Source organism: Dendrobates tinctorius, unplaced genomic scaffold (assembly GCF_039654945.1).
Source record: "Dendrobates tinctorius isolate UK_male_01 unplaced genomic scaffold, ASM3965494v1 ptg000036l, whole genome shotgun sequence".
NCBI classification, from domain to species: Eukaryota; Metazoa; Chordata; class Amphibia; order Anura; family Dendrobatidae; genus Dendrobates; species Dendrobates tinctorius.
In genome coordinates, this window is record NW_027361704.1 from 22,381,679 (window position 1) to 22,397,162 (window position 15,484).

The following is a 15,484-nucleotide window of genomic DNA, read 5'->3' on the forward strand; positions in this document are numbered from 1 at the left end:
ACTATATACACACATACAAGCCACATATAACATACACACAACATACTATATACACACAACATACCATATATACACACAAGCCACACATTATATACTCACACCATACTATATACACACCACATACTATATACACACAAGCCACATACTATACACACGCCATATACTATATACACACCACATATTATACACACACCACATACTATATACACACCACATATTATACACACACCACATACTATATACACACCACATATTATACACACACCACATACTATATATACACATACAAGCCACATATAACATACACACAACATACCATATATACACACACGCCACACATTATATATTCTCACCATACTATATACACACACCACATACTATTTACACACAAGCCACATACTATACACACACCACATACTATATACACACATACAAGCCACATATAACATACACACAACATACTATATACACACAACATACCATATATACACACACAATCCACACATTATATACTCTCACCATACTATATACACACCACATACTATATACACACAAGCCACATACTATACACACCACATACTATATACACATACAAGCCACATATAACATACACACAACATACTATATACACATAACATACTATATACACACAACATACCATATATACACACACAAGCCACACATTATATACTCACACCATACTATATACACACACCACATACTATATACACACACCACATACTATATACACACAAGCCATATACTATATACACACCACATATTATACACACACCACATACTATATACACAAACAAGTCACATATAACATACACACACCACATACAATATACACAAGCCACATTTTATATACACACACACCACATACTGTATACACACCACATATTACTGTATATACACAAGCCACATACTATATACATGCCACATACCCACCTCATACAACACATACACAAGCCACATACTATGTATACATACCACATACTATATATACTCCACATACAATATATACACAAGCCACATCTAATATATAAAGCTCAAGTGTGTGTATGTATGTATGTATGCATGTGTGTATGTCCAGGATTGGCATCCGCACCGTCGCAGCTACAGCCACAAAATTTGGCACAGTCACACGTCTGGACCCCGAGAGTGTCCTAGGCTATGTTGTGAGGTGAAATTTCAGCCCCACGCGTTCCAATTCACCAAACAATTTTGCCCCTATCTACATAATGGGGAAAAAGTGTGTGTGTGTGTGTATTAAGCCCCGCCCCTCATTATGATGTCATAATGGTTGAGTATGAGATGGAGGATGTGTGATGGGTATATGGGCACTGAACTATGGATGGAGGATATGTATGACGGGTATATGGGCAAGGGACTATGGGATGGAGGATGTGTGATTGGTATATGGGCACTGGACTATGGGATGGAGGATATGTATGACGGGTATATGGGCACAGGACTATGGGATGGCGGATATGTATGATGGGTATATGGGCACGGGACTATGGGATGGAGGATATGTATGACGGGTATATGGGCACAGGACTATGGGATGGCGGATATGTATGATGGGTATATGGGCACGGGACTATGGGATGGTGAATATGTATGATGGGCATGGGACTATGGGATGAAGGTTGTGTGATGAGTATATGGGCATGGGACTATGGGATGGAGGTTGTGTGATGGGTATATGGGCATGGGACTATGGGATGGAGGATGTGTGATGGGTATATGGGCACTCGACTGTGGGATGGAGGATATGTATGATGGGTATATGGGCACGGGCCTATGGGATCGTGGATATGTATGATGGGTGTATGGGCACAAGACTATGGGATGGAGGATAATTATAATTTGCTATAACTAACCACAGTTAGTTACTATGCCCGGGCAGCGCCGGGCTCTTCAGCTAGTATTATATAAAAGAAAAAAGGGGTTCGGTACCATTTTAGCCAGTTGAAAAATAATGCATAGCATATTATATACACACACACACACCATACTATATACACACCACATACACACCTCATACTATAAACCAGGAGCATTGCTAGAGTCCTATAAGATCAGGGGCCCAAGCCCCAAAGTGCATATTTCCCCATATAACTCCCCTAAGCCATTTAAAATATCATCTATACATACATAATTACAGTATACCAATGTTGCTAACCAAAAATACACAATGCAAAGACTAATATTATCAACATGCTACTTTAAAATATGGCTACACAATGTTCACTACCATCACCACTACACAGCGAATACATATTATAATAAGCAATATTATTATAAGAAAGCTGACTACACAGACACAAATGGAACCAAGATTAAGCTGGCTGGCTTAGTGATAGAAAACAAAGAGTGGTTATTAATGGGGCATACTCAGATTGGGCCAGGGTTACTAGTGGGGTACCACAGGGTTCTGTATTGGGCCCCCTACTATTTAATATATTTATTAATGATCTAGTGGATGGCTTACACAGTAAAATATCAGTATTTGCAGATGATACAAAACTATGTAAGGTAGTTAACACAAAGGAGGACAGTTTGCAACTACAGACAGATTTGAGTAAATTGGAGAATTGAGCTGAAAAATGGCAAATGAGGTTTAACACAGATAAGTGTAAGGTTATGCACATGGGAAGGAGAAACAGATGCTATAATTACTTACTAAATGGAAAACTGCTGGGGAAATAAGACATGGAAAAAGACTTAGGCATCTTAGTCAATAAGAAGCTAAATTGGAGTGCCCAGTGTCAGGCAGCTGCCAGCAAAGCAAATAGGGTCATGGGATGCATTAGATCTGGGGACACGAGATGAAAACATAATTCTCCCTCTGTACAAATCTCTCGTCAGACCACACTTGGAGTATTGTGTGCTATTTTGGACATCGGTGCTCAAGAAAGACATTACTGAACTAGAAAGTGTTCAAAGGCGGGCTACTAAAATGATAAATGGAGTTGGTTCACTACAATACCCAGAAAGGTTATCAAAATTAGGTCTATTTACTCTAGAAAAGAGAAGACTTAGGGAAGACCTAATATATATGTACAAGTATATCAGAGGGCAATACAGAGATCTCTCCAATGAACTGTTTGTACTAAGGACTGTGACAAGAACAAGGGGGCATTCTCTTCGTTTGGAGGAAAGACAATTTCTGCACCAGCATAGAAGAGGGTTCTTCACGGTAAGAGCAGTGAGGCTCTGGAATTCTCTTCCTGAGGAAGTGGTGATGGCCAACTCATTGAATGAATTTAAGAAAGGAATGGATGCTTTTCTTGTGAGTAACAGTATACAAGGTTATGAATAACATAATATTATAGGTAGATGATTGACCCAGCTTAGGGGAAGGAATTTTTTCCCTATGGAGAAAATTGGCTTCTACTCTGTGGGTTTTTTGCCTTCCCCAGGATCAACAATGCAGAACAGCTGCACTAAAAATAGGCTGAACTAGATGGACATAAGTTATTCCTTCAGCCTTCAAAACTATGTCACTATGTTATTACTACGTAGATAAGGGAACTGAGATATGGGATCAAAACCGATCTTACTACAAAGATAAGGGAGCAGAACCAAGCTTAATACAAAGCTATAGGAGCAGAACCGAGACTACTACAGAGCTATGGGAGCAGAATCAAGCTTACTAGAGAGATATGGGAGTGGGTCGCCCTCCCAGGGCCGTGGGGTACTCGGTACCAGGCCGGTGTCAGTGGGACGTGTCACAGCAGTGGTGACCCAGACCGTGGCCCTGGTCGCCCAAGTAATAGGAAGATGTGAATAGTGAAATGTAGTTAGATGAATAGTTCGTGACGCCACCTGTGGTGTTCGGCAAGGGAGGTGTTAAGCCAACACTGCATGCAGATCCTCCAGGACAGATGGCGTGGTGCAGCAATGATGATATAGCCCTCCACAGGCAGGGCTGTTGTCCCAGGGCGGTGTAGATGTGGAGACACTTAGGTGATGTATTGTCTGGCGCAGGGGATGTAGCAGTGTCAGGCAGACGGACGCAGGAAGGAATGGAGGACACCAGGGCATGTACTTCCAAAGCTTTACTCACAGTCTGTAGTGCCCGCTTCTGTGCCGTGTCCTTCGGGTCAGGGACTCAGTCAACCTCCAGGCAAGATGGAAAGCTCCCTTCTACACTCCGCCAACTTATATGCCTTTCCTGAAGGTCTCCTCTAAAGCGCCTTTAAGTGTGAAGATCTCCAGTACCGTGTTACACTGGAGTTCCTCCTGACAGATGTTCCCAAGAACTCTACTTGCACGGCAGACAGCTGTAGCCTGCTTTGTGGACTCTCTACTCCTAAGTCCCGGCTCTCTATCTGTATTGCTGTTGTGCCCTTTGGTCGCCCTCACACACCAAGGGCAGCGGGGTACTCGGTACCGGGCCAGTGTCAAGGTGGGAATGTGTCACATCAGCGGTGACCCGGTCCGTGGCCCTGGGTGCCCAATATCAATGGCGGTAATGTTAATGGTGTTAAAGTTTATTAGAATAGTTTGTGATGCCACCCGTGGTGTTTGGCAAGTAAGATGTTGAGCCAACGCTGCATGCAGATCCGCTGGGACTGATGGTGTGGTGCAGCAAAGATGGTGTAGCTCCCCACAGGTGGAGCTGTAGTCCCAGGGCAGTGTAGGTGCAATGGATGAGGAGAGGCGCAGAATGGTATGGAGGCTGGTACCCAGGTGTAGTGGTGCGGGAATAACTGGAGGACACCCGAGTATGTGGTTCCAAAGCTTTACTCACTGTTTGCAGTTCACTCCACTGCCTGCCTCCGTACTGTGTTCTCCAGGTCAGGGCTCCAGCCAACCTCCAGGCAGGATAGGATTCTCCCTTCCACACTCCGCCAACACGTACCTTACTGAATGACTCCTCCAATGCGCCTTTAGGTGCGAAGCACTCCAGTACTTAGTTACCCTGGAATGCCTCTCTCTAGGTGTTCCTAGTCTTTGCTTGTATGACAGACAGCTGTAGCCTGCTTCGGGGACTCCTCACTGCGTCCCGGCTCTCTATTCAGTTGCTGTTGTGTCCTGTTGTGAGTTCATTTTCCCCTTCGTCACTGAGGTCTGGTGAACTCCCTATTCTGGTAAAGGAAGGTAATGAGTCTGATTATCAGGCACCTGAGCCTGATGATGATGACTGGCTGAGTGGAGTCACGGACTGGATATAAGGCTGCCGACGCCCTTCTGCCCTGCGGGTGATTTCTCTGTGGACTTCTAGGAGACCAGTCTGATTCCTGCTCCTATAAAGCTAAGTTTTCTGCTTTGCCTGTTAGCATTTGTGTTTGTTTTTGTTTGCCTTGCTTTTCTGGATTCTGCCATTCCCTGCTGGGGTGAGCTGAATCTCCTTTTGCCGGTTGCTCTGTCTTCAGAATATTCCTGAGTACTGACATAGCTTTTTGAAGCCTAGCGTCTTCAGGGCCTTTTTCACTGTCAGTTTGTTGGCTCTTATTTTCATAGGGTTTTTCACGGATTGCAGACAGCAGCCTTCCTGTCCTTTCCTATCTAGTTAGACTGAGCAAAGACGGGGCCCAAGCTATGTGCCCACGCTAGCATTTTTAAACGCTCAGGAAAAGGATCCCCTTCCCAGAAATCGCGCGTCTTTTTCCGCGCGTTTTTTGCGCGATTTTTGACGCGATTTTGACGAGTTTTTGACGCTTTTTTTTACACGCAATTTCTGGGATCATTGGGGATGGCTAAAAACGCTCAGCAATGCGGAAATTAATGAGCATGCTGCGTTTTTAGCCGCTAAGCGATTCCTGAGCGGTTAAAAACGCATGCATTGGCACAAAAAGCCAAAAATGCATGCTAATTAATTTGATGCATCTTTTAAGCGTTTCTGCAGCATCTGAGCCGGCTCAAACGCTGCAGAAACGCTTAAAAAAATGCATCGTGTGCACACAGCCTTAGTGTTCTTTCTTCTTGCTTCACCGTCATTATATGTTGGGGGCTGCCTTATGCTTTGGGGTCTGCTCTGGGGCAGTTTAGATTTCCCTTTCTGTCTTTAGGCTTTATAGTCCTCCGGCTGTGATCGTGGGGTCTAGGGCATTGTAGGAACCCCCCACGGCTACTGCTAGTTGTGTTGATAGGTTCAGGGGTCTGCAATCCGATAGCTGCCAACTTCTCTGGTTTTCTGGACTTAGCTAGCATTTCTATTTTTGCCTCCTACGGTGACTCATTCATAACAGTGTTCCAAGTCTATGATGGAAGCAAGGTGTTAGCGGATCACTACTCTTCCGGTGTCTGTTGCCGGACATAAAGATCCAATCAACCTCGGGGACCGGGCCCCGGCCTTTGCGCTCTCTGGACTGGAAGGGTTCTCTATCTTTCTTCAACCAGCTTCCCACTGTCCTTCTATTCTCCTTCGTTCCGATCTGTTCTATCTGTCTTATGGAAGGTTAGGTTATCAATCTCTTTCTCTGTTTTTCTCGTGCCAGCAGCCCAGATCACTGGGACCTGCTGCAGCACGTCCTTCAGACACCCATCTTCTCTCTTCTCTCTCCAACTAACCAACCAACTCCTCCCTAACTCTCACTCTTCCCACTCTTTTATATCATCTCACTCCACCCGCCTCCCAACACATCTCGTGTTATGAAGCAGGGTTCCACGAGGGGTGCTCTGCTAACCCCCAGCCTGAAGCTGTTAGGCGGCCCCATTGAACTATCCTGTGTGTGGAATGCAGGTGTGGAGGTCAGGAGTTCCCACCTTACCTGGATGGTGGGGCACTACACCTTAGAGAAGGTGCAGTACCTCTGTGGCGACTGAAGCCTCAGGGGCGCCACATCCCCCCCGTTTAACACAGCACGTCCGCGGGTTGTAAGACAACAAAAGGTACAATACAGGAACACACAAAAATTTTTAAATGCTATTCAACAATACTTATCTAATCTTCCTAATGTAGGAGGCACATTTCTTAAACATTACAAACAGCTTAACTTCCTATCTTAGTATCAAAAATTTACTTAAGTGCAATTCATAGTTCAAAGTGCAATTATTCTTTCTCTCTCTTTCTACTGGATGCAAGACACTGACTATCTGTACTTGGCCTGTCACCTGTCACTTTCAATTCTTCAGTCTTTATTCAATTCTCACATTCTATCTCAAAACTTTTCTAATTCCCTGTATCAAATATTCTATAAAAGACATTTACTTTCCACAAGACACAACATTATCAAATAGGTTATCATAAAACAATCAAAGATTCTTGCAAAGTGTGATGTGAGACTTAGGTAGATCTCCTGGAGTGGACCCGCTGGACGATGGCAACGAATCTCCCACGGGCGAGCTGGCCAGGTGGACCACCCCCTATACAGGGAGTGTTTGGGGCAGGCCCGCGGGTAACTATCACCACGGCAGCTGGTACCCAGAGAGAATACAGGAGAGCTGGCAAGGGGCCAGAGATGCTGGCGGAGGACCTCCCCAGAAACAAGAATACGGATGGCGGACAGGTCAGGAACACAGGCGATACGGAGGGAAGCAGGCACGAACTGGAGAACTCAGCCAGGGGACCAGGACAGACCGGAGCACGAGCTCAGACTTCCAGATCCTAGGAGAGAGGACAGTGGAGAAGACGGGTAAGCTACAGGCAGGGAGGCAACGGGGGTGCATACAGAGACAAGGGCCAGAATCACCGCCAGCAGGAAGAGGCCGCCTGATATAGGGAGTCATGGCAGGGACTTCCGGGTCATGACCCCTCCCAGCGCAAGGTGAGGAGAGCGCGTGGCCTCAGGAGGGGTAGAGAGCACGCGTGCTCCTGACCACAGTGTGTGCGCGCACGCCCGCCGAGGAACAGGAAGCTGAACCGGGGCGCGCGCCCGACGGGACACAGGAGACGAGGCAGGAGCGAGTGCCGGGAACAAGAGACGGGGAAAGGAGGAGCGCGGAGAAGGCCGAGGCAGCCGGGACCGCGGCGTGGAGGCCGCCAGATAGTGGGCAGACTGCCGGCAGAAGAGAAGGTATTGGTGGGGGCTGCGGCGGCAGCAGCGTGACAGTACCCCCCCTCCCTACGCGCCCCCCTCCGCAGAGTGGAAAAAACTTAGCCAAAATTCGAGGAGCCCGAATATTCTCCCGAGGCTCCCAGGACCTCTCCTCAGGACCAAAGCCCTTCCAATCGACCAGAAAAAAGGTCCTCCCCCTTCGCTTCTTCATGGTCAAAATGTCTTTAACCTCAAACTCATTGTCAGTGGAGACAGGCGGCGGCGACTGAGTGGCAGAGGTTTGGAAGCGATTGAGGATGACCGGTTTTAGAAGGGAGACATGAAAAGCACTGGGGATGCGGAGTGAGGCGGGAAGTCGCAGTTTGTAGGAGACGTCGTTAATACGAGCCAATACCTCAAAGGGTCCAATATAGCAGGGACCAAGTTTATGTGAAGGGATCTTGAGACGAATGAACTTGGAGTACAGCCAAACTTTATCACCAGGGTGATATGGCAGGGAATCCAGGCGCCTTTTGTCTGCGTGTCTCTTTACCTTGTCGCGTGCTAACTCGAGAGCGGCCTTTGTCTCCTGCCAGATCCTGGAGGAATCCCCGGACAGATCAGCCGCCAGTACACCCGAGGTAGAGGGAACCGGTAGAGGTACACCCGGATGCTGCCCATAGACAACAAAAAAAGGAGATTTGCCAGAAGACTCGCTGACGTGGTTATTATATGTGAACTCTGCCCACGGGAGTAAGTCTGACCAGTCGTCCTGGTGGGCATTAGAAAAGTGCCGGAGATAGTTCACCAAATTCTGGTTAGTCGGCTCCGCTTGACCATTGGACTGTGGATGGTAAGATGAGGAGAAGTCAAGTGTGACATCCATCGACTTGCTTAGGGCTCTCCAAAATCGAGAGGTAAATTGGACTCCTCTGTCAAAAACAATATGTTGGGGTAGTCCATGGAGATGGAAGATGTGGTGAACGAAAACTTTTGCCAAGTCTCGTGCTGAAGGTAACCCGGGGAGAGAGATGAAATGTGCCATCTTAGAGAATCTGTCTACCACCACAAGGACGATGGTACAATCTGCAGACCTGGGTAGATCGGTAATGAAATCCATGGCAATGTGTTGCCAAGGGGACAATGGAACTGGAAGCGGATGCAGAAGACCGGAAGGCAACTGCCTAGGCACCATGGTTTTAGCACAGGACGGACAGGAAGCGACAAAATCTCGGACATCCAGGGGAAGAGTCGGCCACCAGTAGTAGCGGGAGACAAGGACAAGTGTTTTTTTAAGGCCGACATGACCAGCAAGTTTGGAAGCATGCCCCCAGTGTAGGATCTGTCTTCGGTCCTTCTCTGCCACGAAAGTCTTACCACGTGGCGGCGAGACGAGAGAGAGAGGTGCCACCGTGATGAGCCTGGAGGGATTGAGATATGTGTGGGTTCCTCCTCCAAATCTGCAGAAAGGAAGGACCTGGACAAAGCGTCAGCCTTGAGGTTCTTGTTGCCGGGACGAAAGTGCAGATCAAAATCGAATCGGCCGAAGAACAGAGACCACCTGGCCTGCCGAGGATTGAGTCTGTGCCGATTGAAGGTAAGCCAGATTTTTATGGTCCGTGTAGATTGTAAACGGATGTAGGGCTCCCTCTAATAAGTACCTCCATTCCTCCAGAGCTAATTTGATGGCAAGCAGTTCCCGGTCTCCGATGGAATAGTTTCGCTCCGAAGTGGAGAAGGACTTGGAAAAGAAACCGCACGTAACAAGTCTACCAGAGGGAGATTTTTGAGACAGAACTGCTCCGGCCCCAGTTGCGGAAGCATCCACCTCGAGGATGAAAGGTTTATTGGCTTCTGGGCGATGGAGCACGGGTGCCGTGGCGAATGCGTGTTTCAGAGACAAGAAGGCGTTCTCGGCTTCAGGGGACCAGGCGTGCGGGTTAGCTCCCTTACAGATCAAAGAGGAGATAGGACCAGTCAAAGAGGAAAAATGAGGAATGAACTGCCGGTAGTAATTTGCGAAGCCAAGAAATCGCTGAATGGCTTTTACCCCATGGGGACGCGGCCAGTTAAGCACGGCAGATACTTTCTCCGGGTCCATGCATAAGCCTGAGTCGGAGATGACGTATCCTAGGAATGGAAGGGTGGACTGTTCAAAGGCGCATTTCTCCAGCTTAGCATATAGGCGATTCTCCCTTAGGCGTAACAGTACTCGACGGACATCTCTCCTGTGGGCGGGCAGATCGGGAGAGAAGACGAGGATATCGTCCAGATATACGACCACACAGGAGTACAGAAGGTCTCGGAAAATGTCATTTACAAATTCCTGAAAGACTGCGGGGGCGTTGCACAAACCGAATGGCATGACGAGATACTCGTAGTGCCCATCCCTGGTGTTAAAAGCAGTATTCCATTCATCTCCAGAGCGAATACGGATGAGATTGTAGGCTCCACGGAGATCCAGTTTGGTAAAGATTCGCGCCCCTCGCAGCCGGTCGAATAACTCGGGGATGAGAGGTAGGGGGTTATTTGTTCTTGATAGTGATTTCATTAAGACCCCGATAGTCGATACACTGGCAAAGGGACCCATCCTTCTTCTTGACAAAAAAGAAACCTGCTCCGGCAGGTGAAGATGACTTCCGGATAAAGTCCCTGGCCAAATTCTCCTGAACGTACTCAGTCATGGCTTGGGATTCGAGCGGACTCAAAGGATAGATTCGCCCCTGGGGCGGAGTTGAACCTGGAACAAACTCGATCGGGCAATCATATGGCCAGTGCGGTGGAAGAGTCTCTGCCTCCTTTTTGTCAAAGACGTCAGCAAAGGCCCAGTAGGCCGGGGGCAGATCCGCTGGACCCAAGGCAGGTAGCGAAGTCATGAGAGGTTGTACCGGAAGAAGACATTTAGTCTGGCAGAAACGACCCCAACGAAGAATGTCTCCAGAGCGCCAATCCAAGACGGGTTTGTGTATCCTCAACCATGGAAGACCCAGAAGCAAGGTGTGGGACAGTGACGGCAGCACGAAGAAGGCTATCTTCTCACGGTGCAGGACCCCGATCTGTAACTCCACCTCTTCGGTGACCAAAGTGACGGTCTCGCGCAGGGGAACACGGTCGACTGAAGCTAACTGCTGGGGAACCTCCAAGGACCTGACAGGTATCTGCAATCTTTTTACCGCCTCGAGTTGGATGAAGTTCCCTGCAGCCCCTGAGTCAATATAGGCCACCTCAGAAAAACGTTTGGATCCCAGGACAAACAAAACAGAGAGGGTCAAGGGTAGAGAGGTATCACAGACACCTAGGGAGGCCTCTCTTACCTGTCCTAGGCTGAGGCGTTTCCCGGCCTCACTGGACAGGAACGCAGAAGATGGGAGGCGCTGCCACAATAGAGACAAAGACCATGTGTAAGTCTCTCCTGGCGACGCAGCTCCGCTGGTCTGAGTCAGTCCACTTGCATGGGCTCCAAAGCTGACGCCATGGTGGTAGGTCGTGGGCGAGGAGGACTGCGTGGAGAAGGGGAAAAACGAGAAGGCCTTCTCTCCCTGGCGGCTTCGCGGGAGCGCTCCTGGAAACGCAGATCAATTTGCGTTGCCAGAGAGATGAGGTCCTCCAAAGACGTGGGTGTGTCTCTCCCAGCCAACTCGTCTTTGATTCGAGCCGACAAGCCGCGCCAAAAAGCCCCCACTAGGGCCTCGTTGTTCCATCCAAGCTCGGAGGACACTGTACGGAACTGGATGGCATACTGCCCCACAGAGAGAGCACCCTGGCGGAGGTTAAATAAGGACTCGGTGGCCGAGACCAGGCGACCGGGCTCATCGAAGACTCTACGAAAGGTCTCTAAGAAGGTTGCAAGCTGGGAGACTAACGGGTCGTCACGTTCCCACAAGGGATTTACCCAAGCCAGCGTCTCACCCTCCAAATGGGATACCACAAAGGCCACCTTGGCCCGGTCGGTAGGATACTGCAGGGGCGTCAATTCAAAATGCAGCTGGCATTGGCTAATGAACTGCCGCCTGAACAGGGGCAGCAGCAGCGGTCTGGAGAGCTAGTAGGAGTTTATCCACCGAGGCCATGTAATTCAGAATGTGGGCCTGGGTGTCGCGCTGCTGGGCAAGCTCCTGCTGGAGGCTGGAGATCTGAGAGGCAGTCCCTGGATCGGAGGCTTGCAAAGAGGAAAGACGGGACTCCATAGATTTGAGGAATGACATGATCCTCGCCTGATTTTCTCGGAGGAACAAAAGTTCCTTCTGGGTCGGGGTACCAGCAGGATCCATGGCCTGATTATTCTGTGATTTGAGACTTAGGTAGATCTCCTGGAGTGGACCCGCTGGACCGTGGCAACGAACCTCCCACGGGCGAGCTGGCCAGGTGGACCACCCCCTATACAGGGAGTGTTTGGGGCAGGCCCCGCGGGTAACTATCACCACGGCAGCTGGTACCCAGAGAGAATACAGGAGAGCTGGCAAGGGGCCAGAGATGCTGGTGGTGGACCTCCCCAGAAACAGGAATACAGATGGCGGACAGGTCAGGAACACAGGCGATACGGAGGGAAGCAGGCACGAACTGGAGAACTCAGCCAGGGGACCAGGACAGACCGGAGCACGAGCTCAGACTTCCAGATCCTAGGAGAGAGGACAGTGGAGAAGACAGGTAAGCTACAGGCAGGGAGGCAACGGGGGTGCACACAGAGACAAGGGCCAGAATCACTTAGCAGGGCACAAGTGATAATCAGGCACCGCCAGCAGGAAGAGGCGGCCTGATATAGGGAGTCGTGGCAGGGACTTCCGGGTCATGACCCCTCCCAGCGCAAGGTGAGGAGAGCGTGTGGCCTGAGGAGGGGTAGAGAGCGTGCGTCCTGCGGACCACGGTGTGCGCGCGCGCCCGCCGAGGAACAGGAAGCTGGACCGGGGCGCGCGCCTGACGGGACACAGGACACCGGGCAGGAGCGGGCGCCGGGAACGAGAGACGGGGAAAGGAGGAGCGCGGAGAAGGCCGAGGCAGCCGGGACCGCGGTGTGGAGGCCACCAGAGAGTGGGCAGACTGCGGCAGAAGACAAGGTATTGGCGGAGGCTGCGGCGGCAGCAGCGTGACACAAAGGTGCTGAACATTGCTCCCAGCCGCGCTTTCTTGCTGTGTCCCTTGAGGTAGACATCATTCCTCGAAAAGTGTCCATGCAAATCATTATCTTTGCAAAGTGTCTTTATATGTAAAACCAAGAAAGGGCACCTAAAGAGGTGCAACTATTTACAATAAAAGTTTTTGGATTAATCAGTGTCTATGATCTCCACAGTTCCATTTCAAAAACAACGCTGCCAATCAAAACTGGGCAACATGATGAACAAAAAGGCAAAGGCACAACTGGTGCAACAAACCCTCCTGGGTAACAAGATTTAGTAAATTATTTCAATTGTGGTCCCCTCCTGGGGTTCTGGTAGCTGAACTGGAACTGTTCTCAGAGGTGGTATCTTCGTCCCGTTGGCTACTTGCTAGCCGCATATACTCAATCTCCCATACAGAGGGATAGGGACTGGTGGGGCCCAGGGAAAGGGCCATGGATATTTCTACTGTCTGCGGGGATATGGGTCCCTCCAGTTCCATAGGAAGTTCAGGAGATGGTGCCGCAGCCCGAGGCCGCCAGCCAGGAACAACTTGATCATCTCCCCTATAGGCACTGCAGCCGGGGATCGTCGGAGAAGGTCAGTGGGCCCGTTCCTATCTGTGGGTTCCGCTCCCAAAACCAGGGTCAGACCGGGGGTAGCGATCATACCTGGCGTTTCCAGCCGCGGTTCCGGCTCCGGTTCCTGGTGGTAGATGGCAGCAGCCGCAACTCCCGGAGTGACTGGTGGAGTAGGCCGCAGTTGGATCCGTGCCGGGACCAGGCCGGTCTCAGCTGGGGTTGACGGTGGAGGCCGGTGCCACCGCGCCCGATCCAGGCAGAGACACGGTCCCGGTCCTCCATTCTGTTCCAGAGCCTTCATGTATCTCCTCCGGACGGGGCTCCCCCAATGACAATATCTGTTGTGAGGCGGTGGCAGACGCAGCTGAGGATGAATCAGCGGTCGCAACCTCCGCGTAGGCGGCCTAGGGGCGAGTGACTTCTCCCCTCCCTGTTCTTCTGTCTTCTCATCTGCTTTCATGATGGCATTCTGGCGTTCTCCTTGCTCCGCCCTTCTGCTCGCCAGAGGCTTCATCTGCCCCTCCTTCTGGGGGCGGCGTCTTCTTCCAGCGCCTCCATACCAAGCCAGTATACGAACCCCTCGGGGGGTGGGCCATGCATCGGTCACATAGTAATTCAGGCAGGGATGGCCCTAGACTATTCGCGGTCTTTTCTTAGGACCTCCCATCTCTTCACGCCCTTCTTCTCCGCACCAGTGGCCATTTCTAATGTCCATTTTACAGTCTATTTAATTTGGTCTTCGGCACATTTTCAAAAGTTGTAAATCCAAGGCACACAGAACCCGATGGCATCGGGTCTCGTCATCCTGTTCGTGACGCCAAAATTGGGTCGCCCTCGCACACCCAGGGCAGCGGGGTACTCGGTACCGGGCCGGTGTCAAGGTGGGAATGTGTCACAGCAGCGGTGACCCGGTCCGTGGCCCTGGGCGCCCAATATCAATGGCGGTGATGTTAATGGTGTTAAAGTTTATTAGAATAGTTCGTGACGCCACCCGTGGTGTTTGGCAAGTAAGATGTTGAGCCAACTCTGCATGCAGATCCGCCGGGACTGATGGTGTGGTGCAGCAAAGATGGTGTAGCTCCCCACAGGTGGAGCTGTAGTCCCAGGGCAGTGTAGGTGCAATGGATGAGGAGAGGCGCAGAATGGTATGGAGGCTGGTACCCAGGTGTAGTGGTGCGGGAATAATTGGAGGACACCCGAGTATGCGGTTCCAAAGCTTTACTCACTGTTTGCAGTTTACTCCACTGCCTGCCTCCGTACTGTGTTCTCCAGGTCAGGGCTCCAGCCAACCTCCAGGCAGGATAGGATTCTCCCTTCCACACTCCGCCAACATGTACCTTACTGAACGAGTCGTCCAATGCGCCTTTAGGTGCGAAGCACTCCAGCACTTGGTTACCCTGGAATGCCTCTCTCTAGGTGTTCCTAGTCTTTACTTGTATGACAGACAGCTGTAGCCTTCTTCGGGGACTCCTCACTGCGTCCCGGCTCTCTATTCAGTTGCTGTTGTGTCCCAAGTCTATGATGGGAGCAAGGCGTTAGCGGATCACTACTCCTCCGGTGTCTGTTGCCGGACATAAAGATCCAATCAACCTCGGGGACCAGTCCCGGCCTTTGTGCTCTCTGGACTGGAAGGGTTCTCTATCTTTCTTCAACCTGCTTCCCACCGTCCTTCTATTCTCCTTCATTCCGATCTGTTCTATCTCTCTTATGGAAGGTTAGGTTATCAATCTCTTTTTCTGTCTTTCTCGTGCCAGCAGCCCAGATCACTGGGACCTGCTGCAGCACGTCCTTCAGACACCCATCTTCTCTCTTCTCTCTCCAACTAACCAACCAACTCCTCCATAACTCTCACTCTTCCCACTCTTTTATATCATCT